The sequence below is a fragment of the Nanorana parkeri genome, unplaced genomic scaffold (genome assembly GCF_000935625.1).
Source record: "Nanorana parkeri isolate BGI_ZX_2015 unplaced genomic scaffold, ASM93562v1 scaffold936, whole genome shotgun sequence".
Classification (NCBI taxonomy): domain Eukaryota; kingdom Metazoa; phylum Chordata; class Amphibia; order Anura; family Dicroglossidae; genus Nanorana; species Nanorana parkeri.
The window spans coordinates 566,536-578,435 of NW_017307204.1; the positions used below are offsets into that span (position 1 = coordinate 566,536).

An 11,900-nucleotide genomic window follows, 5' to 3' on the forward strand; every position below is an offset into this window, starting at 1 on the left:
ATATATATAAAAATCACACCGACCATTCCATCGGTTAAAACAGAACGTTTTAGTGGGCAGGACAATGCGCTGTGAGTATAGTGTGTGTACAGCACATAGCGGTCACCATTTACTTAAAATGTAAAAAAAAATAAACACCTTTATTGATAGTATACAAGGTGTACACCACATTCCCGTTATTGCACAGCAGTGTGGTGCGCTGTACTGCGATGGCATTTAGTGTACTGCGAAAAAATGCAGCATATCTACATTTTTCCGCAGCCCACTGCCTATCACACCCGTGTTGTGGTTTGAGCAGGGCAGATACAAAACAATTGTCCTATTGGTGATCTGTGTGCAGAAAAACACAGGTCACCGCTATAGTGTGAATGGGCCTTTAGGCCCCTTTCACAGGGGCAGTCCGGTTGGATCCAGCTATCAGTTGATCCGACCAGATGCTCAATGCTAATCTATGGGCAGCCAGGTCGAAACAGACAGACCTCTGTTTACAGCTGGTAACCCGATTCCGGCCAGGTTCAGAAAAACAAAAGGGAAAAGTGTTCTGTTCCACTGGGCGTGGTCGAACGTGATCATGCTGGATCGAGGATTATCTGATGTATACATGGTTTAAACACGATTCCCGATAGACCAACATGGGGTCAGTCTTTTCAGTTTTTTTCTTCAATCGCAATATTGAGGATACAACTGGATGCACAGCAGTGACATCTGATGCGCACAGGAGGGAATCTGTGCATGGACCCCTTCCTGATCAGCCCTAAAAGGGGCCAACAACAAAGTACTGCACAAAGATTTTACAGACTGCTGCTTCTTTACTTATTTTGCTAACCACTGAAGCTAAATACTAATTAATGTAGCAATCTTTTATACTGTATCTTCAATCAGAACTTTTTCTTAGTTTGGATACAATGGAGAAGGCTTGGGACCACTGTCAGGTTAGGGGGATTTCCAGGGCAGGTGGTGAGAAGACATTTCCAACAGACATAAATAAGATACTATTTTTAAACACAGGAAATGCTATAACTTCCACTGCTAGAAGTTTATTTTTGTTTGTGTCCCCGTTGAAGGTCTTTCCTTACGTTCTGATGGCAAAACTGTCACTCAGTAAGAGAGGGAAAATCTCCCAATGAGGCCTCAGACAGCAATAAAAGCTTCATAGAACTTCTAAACCTGCAAAAACTAAAAACATTTGCTTGGGAAAAAAAATAAAAACTTCAAACATATCAGCCAATTAGAATCAGGGAGAGGGCAGAGTGATGACACATTCTACCTTGATTGTCCAATCAGGAGGATGGATGGGTGTTCTTAACCAACCTGTGCTACTTCAGCTACAGTTTAGGTCAATGCATGCTGTCTGACCAGAGTGCTTGAATTTACAAGACTTGCTGAACAGAATTTCAAATCCTATGAAAAATAAAACAGTTCACATATCCATATTTCAACAGTGCATTTAAATCACTTACAATGGATGCTGCTCCCTGATATTTAAAAGTTTTCGTTTCCTGCAGATTCAGCTGGTCTCCTGAGCACTGGACCTGATATCCTGTTTTAGGGTGGCCCCTTCCCTTGCAGGGTCCTATGGAGCCACCCTTGTGTTTGCTAGTAAGCTGTGTGTGTCTCCACAAATGAACAGCAGGGCAAGTCACTGACTTCCTTCCTGCTCCACACTCCTCCTTTCTTTTCCAAACTAGTAGATGGATATCTGCTGGAGACTGTGCTGTCCCTTGTGATCTTGTACTGGACAGAAGTACAGAGAAGTGGAGCCAACTGTTTGGAAACATGATGACTGTGGGTGTCGGGCAAAGATGTAAAAGGCATACTTTGCAGGGCAATGTATATTTGCTTTATCTGGATACGTAAAAAAATAAAATAAAATAAAGATGAATTTCATACTACTGTAAGAAGAGGGCTGTGGTATTGTGGGAGACAATGGGAGCTCCTGCTGAGCTAGGGGATAAACTGACTGGGGTGGCTGCATTTCCTAGCAAGTGTACAAACAGACTGCAAGGCAATCACAGAACGTTTATAGAAATGGAAAACTGTGCATGTAAGCTTTAACCCTTTCACTGCCAGGCCCTCCATGTTTCCTCTTTGGTGGCCAGCATTTTTGCAATTTTTCTTCCCCCAAACCATATAAGCTCTAAAATAACTAAATGATGGTACTGTTGATTTTCTATGTACCATTACTGCCGTGCAAATGTTTATAAAACAATATTTTTTTTATAAAAATGACTGTTAAATTGTTATTAGTGCAAACATAACTTCCAAAATTCTTGGAAGTTATGTTGTGTTTGCACTAATGCTGCACATAAAGAAGGAGGCGGGGTATAAGACTGCACGCGGGGATGGATTTGCACAAGTTGACTGTATCCACAGGCGCAAGAATGGTGAGGGGGTGGGGGCGGATGGGGAGAGGAGGGAGTTGTGTGGAAATTGGGTGAATGGTTAGTGCCTAGGACATCTGTGATGAATTAGTTGGAGCTTAGACTGCAGGCAATAGATGATCGCTTGAAAGGTCTCCCATCAAAGAAAGGGAGACAGAATATGAATTGAATCATGAAATGAGAATAGAAGCTATATTGTATGTCACCTCTGTCCACGTTTATTTAATTGTACTCAATATAATGAAATGTGAAAACCAGAAAGCTGTTTCAGGTGGATGTATGTTCTCTTTTTGTGTGTAACCTACGTACGTTTTGGTGTATCTTTTTTTCTTGTAAAAACCTTAAAGAATATATAAAAAAGAAAAGAAAAAAAGTAAGAAAAATTCTTACTAAATCTAAAACTGTACTGAGTGCATAAATAACAAATACTCACATTTTTTGTGAAACAGTGAAAATCAAAATAAAGCAAAGCAATACTTAAAGGGACATTAAACCCTCAGATTTTTTTAACATAAACCAATACTGTAATGTGCGCCTTACTGTAATGCATGGTTGTTTCCCTTCTCTTTGTTGCTCTTCCTTTTAAATCCGTATCTCTTCTCATGCTGGGGAGAACTTCCCTTTGCAGCTGAGTGCCTCTTCCTGTAGTGCTGGCTCAGGTTGTGAACCTACACAGACACCATGTATCCATTTCAGAGACAAGGCAGTCTGCTGCAAAACAGAAGTTCTCCCCAAGCATGAGAAGAGATACAGATTAAAAAAGGAAGAGCAGCAAAGAGAAGGGAAACTACCATGGATTACAGTAAGGCGCACATTACAGTATTGTTTTATGTTAAAAAATCTGAGGGTTTAATGTCACTTTAAGTGACCTGTCTGGCTTCACATATTTGTAGCATTATAAAACATTATCATTATGCATGCGAGTTTCAGGAAGTCACAATCTAATGCTCTGCCACAATGTGTGCTCTGATCCACTGGGGTCAAAGCACTCAGTCACAGTCACACGCCTTCAGTGTGACAAATGAGAAATCAGGGGTCAAAAAGATGTCCAATACCTTCCTTACGAAAAAAACCACTACACTCTTATCCTGCACATACTGCCTCCCGTCATACTATCCACTATCCTTTTCTGCACATATTGCACATCATCATACCCTCTGCCACACCTCTTCTGCACATACTGCCTGTCACCATACCCTCCGGAATCCCTCTCCTGGATATACTGCCCCTCATCAAGCCCCTTCTGCACATACTTTCCGCTATCATAACCTTTGGAACTTCTCTTCTGCACTTACTTCCCTTCAACCTACCCTCTGGCACTCCTCTTCTGAACATACTGCCCATCAACATACCCTCTGCCACTCCTCTTCTGCACATACTGCCCGTTATCATACCCTCTGGCACTCCTCTTCTGAACATACTGCTCATCAACATACCCTCTGCCACTCCTCTTCTGCACATACTGCCCGTTATCATACCCTCTGGTACTCCTCTTCTGCAAATACTGCCCGTCATCATTCACTCTGCCACTCCTTTTCTGCACATACTGCCCGTCATCATACACTCTGGCACTCCATCATCATACTCTTCGCAATGCTCTCCTGCAAATACTGCTGCATAGTCATACCCTCTGCACTCTTCTCGCTGTAATATCCCCTGCACGCCTCTCCTGTATATACTGTCCTCTGAAGACACTTCTTTAGCATTATTGTAAAATCCCCAATGCTTTTGTTTAAACTCCTATCCAATCCCTGTATGGATGCACAGTAGTTTGTGTTGAACAAAACTAGGAAACTTGTTTCTGTTATAGGAGCATTATGGGACAAGTGAAAAACACTCATCCCCATAATTCAAACCAACTTGTGACACTGAAGCTTACACAGGTTGTCTCTATTAGGCCCCGTTCACATTGAGCGATTTATCGCGCGTTAATTCCCGCGATATCGCTCTCCAATGCTTGGCAATGGGGCAAAGGGTCCTGCTGTCGCGGGTCGTGCGTCGCTACAGCAGGACCCTTTTTGGAGCGGATTTTGCCGCGATTCCAGCTTGCTTAATGCAAGCATTTGCGCGATATCGCATATAACGATTTGCAAATCGCACAGTGTGAATGGGGCCAAAATTGGGAAGTCAGCGAACACATAACGCCGTTCGCCGACTTCCCGATCCTCTCCCGGCAAACAATCACCGCTCCCCACAAGGATTCCCCCCTCCCCTCTACGTTTCTCCAGCACTGACTGGAGGAACGGATGGGGGAGGGGGTGGAGATAGCTGGCTCTGCCTCTAGAGAGGCAGAGCCAGCTGTCAATCAGCCAGCAGGGTGGATGTCACCAGTATTGCGGGATCCGTCTCGGCTGCAGCATTCTCCGAATATATGCTGAGTTTTGGGTCACCGGGGGACATTGTAGATGTCCTCCCGAGGCCCTGAAGAGAACTATGAGCAAAAAAGGTTGCCCCAAAAGTTCTCCTATAAAGTATATTTAAAGCCAAAACTTTTGTTTTCATTTACATAGAGTAGGGAATGGTTAAATCCCCCAGCAGTTTTTTCTTGCCATCTGTGTCCCTTTACTTCCTGTCCTGCAGACACAGACGTTACCAAAACAAGTATAACGAATGTACGATTTCCCTTCTATTTCTGTTCTGGTGGCAACATTTTTCCATCACTTTCAGTCCCAGTGATCATGCTCACATGACAAATAGAGAGAGTGAATCGCCCTAGCAGGGACAGGCAGGAATAATGGCATACCAAGGGTTCTAACCCTTCACCCTCGATATGCAAAACAAACAAAAAAAAAGTTTGTCTTTAGTCAAGGGCTGGTTCACACCGGCTGCATTGGGCAAGGAAAGCAAAGACAAAACTATTTGCCTTGTTTTCAATTGTCTCAGTTCACACTACAACGTTCAGGCCCGATGCAGACCTACGCAATCCGGGATCGAGCGGTCCTGCACAATGCAGGCCACGATGGCCGCGCGGCCACATTCATTTCAATCAGGTGACATCCTCGCAGCGATCGCAGAAAAAAGGTATATGTACCTTCTTTTTGCGATACACGACACGCGCCTGTTTTAGCCACGATCGTGTTCGGAAGCACGGGCGGAATCTCGGCGGGAAACCGCATGATCCGCACCCTGGCAAAATAATGGCACCCACAGTGCGATCGGTGCACACCTAGGCGACTCCTGACCGCGCGGAATCGCGCACGACTGCCGTGCGGTGTCGTCTAGGTGTGTACCAGCTCTCAAGAAACACCATTCATTTCTGAAGTTGAATGTTAAAAACCCCCAAAAAATTAAAATGACATTCTACAAGTCTCTGATGGCATTATGAAACATTCTGACGAAAATATAAGTGTATAATGCAACTAGGTATTCCAGATTGGTAGGTTAGAGGTTTTTACTCCATCAATTATGTTAAAATTACACTAAACTCAGGCGTTCAATCTTTAGGCTAAGTTAACAGTCACTTAGGCGATTTATTGCGTGGATTGAGTTGCGCAAAACAGAGATTCGCATTTAAGTCAATGGAGGCTGTTCACACCTTTGCGGTTTGTCGCAAAAATGGTGCAGGAGCTATTTTTGCGGTTTGGGTCCCATAGGCATCTCTATGCATAGAACAGTCGCACAAATTAAAATGCGTGAAAACCGCTCACCAACTCAGTCGCCTAGGTGTGAACCTAGCCAAAAAATAAATTCAGGTACCTTAAAAGGAGAACTATGAGGCGAGTGCTTTTCACTCACCTCATAGTTCTAGCCGACCTGTGACAATGAGACTGTCACAGGTCGGCTCAGTAGATCGGGAGGTGAGCAAACACATACCGGGTTCGCTCACCTCTCGATCCTGTCATGGCTCTCTGCCGTGACAGGGGGAGGGGCTGGATTCCCCTCTCCCTGCTCCGATCTGTCAGCGCTGGCTGGCGGAACGGACGGGGGAGGGGGCGGGTACAGCTGGCTCTGCCTCTAGATAGGTGGCTGTAGCTCACGGTATACTGAGCTTAGGGTAACGGGAGGACGCTAGTTTGTGTCCTCCCGTTACCCGAAGGAGAACTATGGGGGAAAACACTGACCCCATAGTTCTCCTTTAACTATTATCAAAAATGTACCTTATCTGTGTATCACTCGGCTGTAGATCCTCCAATCATCTCTGAATTTATGCTGACACTGTCCTTCCTTCTGAAGGGTGGCTACTTTTGCTCCCCATGGTTCCTGTGTGTGTTGTAAATTAGTCACCGCTCCAAGCTCACTCAATCTCAATACACATTAGTAAACTAAACACGACATTGTAGTCCTTTACGGGAGTGAGCTATGGGTGGTGGCGACTAGACAACACACACAGGGACCATGGGGAACAGAAGTAGCCACCGCCCAGTAGGAAGGACAGTGTCAGAACCAATTCAGAGATGATTTGAGGATCTACAGCCAAGTGATACACAAATAAGCTGCATTTTTGTCAATAGGGTACATGAATGCATTTTTAAGATTTAACTCCTGAATTTAGTGTCACTTAAACAACAGAAAAAAAATACAACTTGCACCATGGCATGCCAACCAGAAGTGATAAGGGCAAAACGACTAAACACACATTACCATAACAAGAATTTGCCTTTCAAATGCCTTTGGCTGGATTGAACTAAGCCGTGACTCACACCTTAACTTAAAAACAATCAAACACCAATGCTTTTAATGCCCCATTCACACTACCTGCGTCAAGTTTTTGCTGCATTGGTTACACATCCACATAGGGCAGCCCATTCATTTCAATTTGATGCCCTACGTACAACAAACGTGGCAAAGAAGCTCATGCAGCTGTTTAACCTGTGAGCTTCATGCGCTTTTTGAATACAAGTTTCTACACTTTTGTGCAAATACGTGCATCTTGCTTTGCCATGTTTGAGAAGCCATTAACAATAATGGCAGCACAAGAGTGACACGAGGCTTGTTTACACCAATCGCGGAGCAGGTGCAGAGCAGAGCAGTTACTAAACGCATCAAAACTGAGTCCAATGTATTCCAATTCTATTTTGGGTTATAGTTCACACCACAGTGTTCAGTTCCAGAGCATGTGGAAAAACTGCAGCATGCCCTATTTTTTTCTGCTCTGGAATGCACCAAAACGCATGCAAATGCCCTGGAACACACTGAAAACCCATTTTAGGTTTTTAAAAAATGATTTATTTATTTTTATTTACAAAAATGGCCTGGAACGTGTCAAAACTCACTGCGCTGCATGTGCAGAAACTCATGCAGATGTGGTCTGCATTTGGTGTGAACAAGCCCACAGGCTTTTTAAGCATTTCATGAATGCATTCACACAATTTGTGTAAAGGGTAAATGGGGCTCTTGAAATTGTGCCTATTCACCTGCTCTCAGGCAACACAGCTATTATTGAAGCAGAATGGGGTGTTTTTGGGCCCCATAGACTTCAATAGGAGCACCTAAAGAACTCCTAAGGCCGGGTTCTCGCCTAGGCGGCATCGTTGTCTGTCTGTGCACGCGCGTTCAGCGTGAGGTTATTTGCACTTTATGCGCATGCCGCACATTTTGATGCACGTTTGTACGCACATACATGAAGACGGGCATTTTGACTGGCAGCTTAAGAAACATTGCGGGTAATAGACAAAAACGCACAAAAATGTGCAACATGCATTTTCGGGCGTTTCCATTGAAGTATATGGGGCAAAAAAACGTGCTGTTAACCGCCAAAAGAAGCTCATTTACCTTTTCCGGCTGGCACTTTGCTGCTCAGGTGTGAACAAGGGCCATTGAAAATGATGGGATGTCTTCAATTGGGCGTTTAAAAGCGCTTTTCCAACCGCTCGAAAAATCCTAGCTGTGAACCAGGCCTAAGAATCAGCATTTTTCAAGCATCTCCTCCTAATACCTAGCTTTCTACTGGCTATGACAAATACACTCAAGCCTGAAGCTTGAAAAAAACGGGGGGAAAACCCCAAGAAAATCACCTGTAAACGCTGAAGTGGGGATGCAGCTGAAACCGGCGAGAGATGTTATGACGCCAGCGCCTAATGAATAAATCTCTGTGGTCAACTTTCCCAGCACCCTCAGCTCCCATGTTATTTAATACTGGAAGACAAGTGCGACTTCACCAAGTAGGGATCATAGGAAATAGTCGGGGACATAAAGCTGGAAGACATAGCGCTACGACCATTATTAAAAAGCGGCCCTAATAAATCATTCCTAGCCAGCCTCCGATCACTAGTTATAAGGTAACAGAACGCTATTTACCCGTCTGCAGATCTCCGATGACAAGCTGAAAGCGCTGCCCTATTGCTCCTCTATCCTCAGCACTTCTAGCAGCTAGTCAGAAGTGACGTCACGTTCTCTCGAGACAGAGGTCACATGACGGCGTTGCTAAGGTGTGCATAAGCAAGTACCAGAGCGGTAGAGCTAGAGCTGCGCCACACGGAGCAATCGTTTCCTCACTGCTGGTTGTTTGGTATCTGGATGGCACCCAAGCAGGCGTCAATAGCTTCCAGCATGATAAAATGGCCCAAAAGAAAGATGCAGAATGGAAATACTATCCAAAAGGCGCATCAATATGGGTGATGTCATTTATCAGTTTTGATAATGAACATTCTAGTAGGTTATTTTAATCCAATGGCTTCATTCATTTCTCAGTCACCGAACTGTGCTGTTATGTACAGTCAGTGCCGTGACTGACAGGAGGGAAGGCAAGCTTAACTCCTTCATGACTGAGGCCTTTTTTTTTCTCCATTTTTTTGCACCCACTTTTAATTCCACATTTTAGGCCTGAAAATTACTTAAAATCCCCAATCGTATGTTTTTCTGAAAGCCAAGACCCTATAGAATAAAATGGTGGCAATTGCAAATTTTTATGTTGCACGATATTAGCGCAACATCTTAGCAAACCCCATAATGTTGTGAAAAATGCACCTAAATGCCCCAAGGCACAATAAAATACCAATTTTTAAATAAAATATAAAAGAGGTTACAATGAGTAGATAGATACACAACATGCCCAGATTAAAAATTGTGTGCATCCGCGAAACGGCGACAAAATTCAGTACCCCAAAAAGTCCATAGGCGACGCTTTAAAAGCCCCTACAGGTCATCAGTTTAGAGATGCCCAAAAGTACTGGCCCTAGAATTATTGCCCTCACTCCGGCATGCGCGGCGATACCCAGCATATGTAGCGCGATTGTCGTTTTCATACATATGCGCACCCTACGTGTGCTCGCGGGGCGGGGGACTTTAAAAAAAATGTTTTTATTGTTTTTACATTTATTTTATTTGATATTAATTTTAAAAACTGTTTTTGTTTTGTTTTGTTTTTAACTTTAATTGCTATCACATAGGGGGGCTTACAAGTCCCCCATGCGATAGCAGATTAGTGGTGAGAGTTACTCTTTAAGGTGATGCTGGAGGTCCAAAAGACCCCTAGCACCACCTTTATACTCTAAATAAGCTATTGAAGTGCAGATCGCACTTCAATAGCTTACAGCTGGGCTTCAGGAGCCCAGCACTGACAGGATCAGCAAATGGAGGGGATCAGCGAATGGAGGTTCATCCATCTCCTTCCCGTATCCCCTCGACACCAAAGAAGCCGGTCCTGGGCCCCGTAGGAGGGGCAACGGAGCCCGGAAAACAAGGCGGGGGTGTCAGAGGGGGCGACCCATTCACCGGCCCGTAAAAGCGATTTGGCGACAGCTGAGCCACCAGAATTGCTTCTACTGTAAAGCCGACAGTCGGCTTTACAAGTTTAAACAGAGTCCCGGCGGCAAAAGTCGCCGGGAGCCTGTTTAAACAGCCCCGATGCAAGTGACGTACGCTTTACGTCGCTGGTCATAAAGGGGTTAAAGAAGAACGCCAGGAGAAATTATGCTTAGCCCTTGCGGTGGGGCTACCCCCGCACTACAAGAGTTAAGTGCTCGGTTTTGTCTAGGGTGTAGAATAACAGTTATACTCACCTGAGCCTCGCAGCTGGCTCTTAGACCGATCCCTCCAGCCTGCCTTTACCTCTGCTTCAGGATGGAATGTCCCTCGGTGTCCCTTATGTCCCATATACGGTGGGATTTATCAAAACTGGAGCAGACAAAATCAGGAGCAGTTGCCCAGGGCAGCCAATCAGCTTCTATCTTCAGTTTAGATTTGAAAGATAGTAGCTGATTGGTTGCCATGCGCAGCTACTCCAGATTTTGCCTGCTCCAGTTTTGATAAATTTCCCCTCATAGAGTTTTGGACATGATGACTCAAGGATCCTTAGGTCCCTTTCACACGGGCGGTCCGATCGGATGCCCAATGCAAGCCTATGGGCAGCTGTGTGAAAACGGACGGGTATTCATTTATACCCGGTTTCGCCGGACTGGATCGTGTAGGATCGGTGGTAATTTGATGTAAACAGACACATGTCCATTTACATCCGATCCCCCATTGACTGGCATGGGGTCCGGCAGTTTCAGTTCTTTGGAATAAACTGTATGGACATGGATGTCACAGCAGTGACATCCGCTCTGTACTGCTCTGATCAGGAGGATCCATGCATGTATCCTCTCCTGATCAGCCCATGTGAAAGGGGCCTTAGACCTCTGGAGCCAGCAGCCCCACTGCAAGGGTTAAGAGTAATGTTTCCCGGAGTTCTTCTGTTTAAAAATGAACTCTGGAAAGAAAGAATTACCCTTGCAGTGGGGCTACCCCACACTGCAAGGTTTAACTGCTCATTTTGGTCTAGGGTGTAATATCTTTAAAAAATTCACCCGATCCTGGCTACTAGACCAGTTCCTGCAGCCTTTCTGCCCCTGAACTCTGGCAGTGGAATGTCTCTCGGTGGCCTCACGTGATTAGGCTGGCGGAGTGGAGGGGTAGGGAGCGAAGCCAATTCCTACAATTGGCACAAATAAAAACTGACGTGTGTTTCTTTAGTGCTTCGTTTGGGCTGTTTTGTGCCATAAAAATTATTTTTAAGATAATAGCAATTGTTTGGGTTTTTTTAGATGATGATATCATCATCATCCAACCCCCTACAGCAGCAAAAATACATTAAACCAGGCTGGTTGGTTAGTGCCACATTTGTGATGGTTTGTGCTGTTTAAATCTCCATTCTATCTCCTTTCGTTTTTGAGTTAGTAACTAGTTATCAACCACTTGCAGACCGGGGTGCTAAACCCCCTTCATGTCCAGTCCATTTTTCAGTATTCAGCGCTGCAGTACTTTGACTGATTCAGTCATGCAACACTGTACTGAAATGAATTTTTTTATAATTGTTTGGGGACAGATAGAGCTTTCTTCTGGTGGTATTTAATCACCACTGGGGTTTTTATTTTTTGCTATATTAAGGAAAAATGTTGAAAAAAAAACAGTTTCCTCTATATTAAATTATGAAACATTTATTATTACCCAATTTGTTGGTAAAATATAAAAGATGGGGTCACGTCGGGTAAAAAGACACCAAATGTCAAGCCTTAAAATTGCACACGACCGGAAAAGCTCAAAAAATACAATACCCAAAATTGTCCATAGGTGACAAGTTAAAAGCTTTTACCGGTCATC

General features: G+C 44.3%; 1 protein-coding gene across 1 annotated transcript in view; it reads right to left on the reverse strand.

The window, feature by feature from the left end:
* Positions 1–8,709, reverse strand: part of CYSTM1 (cysteine rich transmembrane module containing 1) — a 63,275-nt gene extending 54,566 nt beyond the window's left edge. The window contains exon 1 of the mRNA XM_018566316.1: positions 8,619–8,709. The gene's annotated coding sequence lies outside the window, so the exon portion shown is untranslated. The remainder of the gene's footprint in view (positions 1–8,618) is intronic.
* Between the last annotated feature and the right edge of the window lie 3,191 nt (positions 8,710–11,900).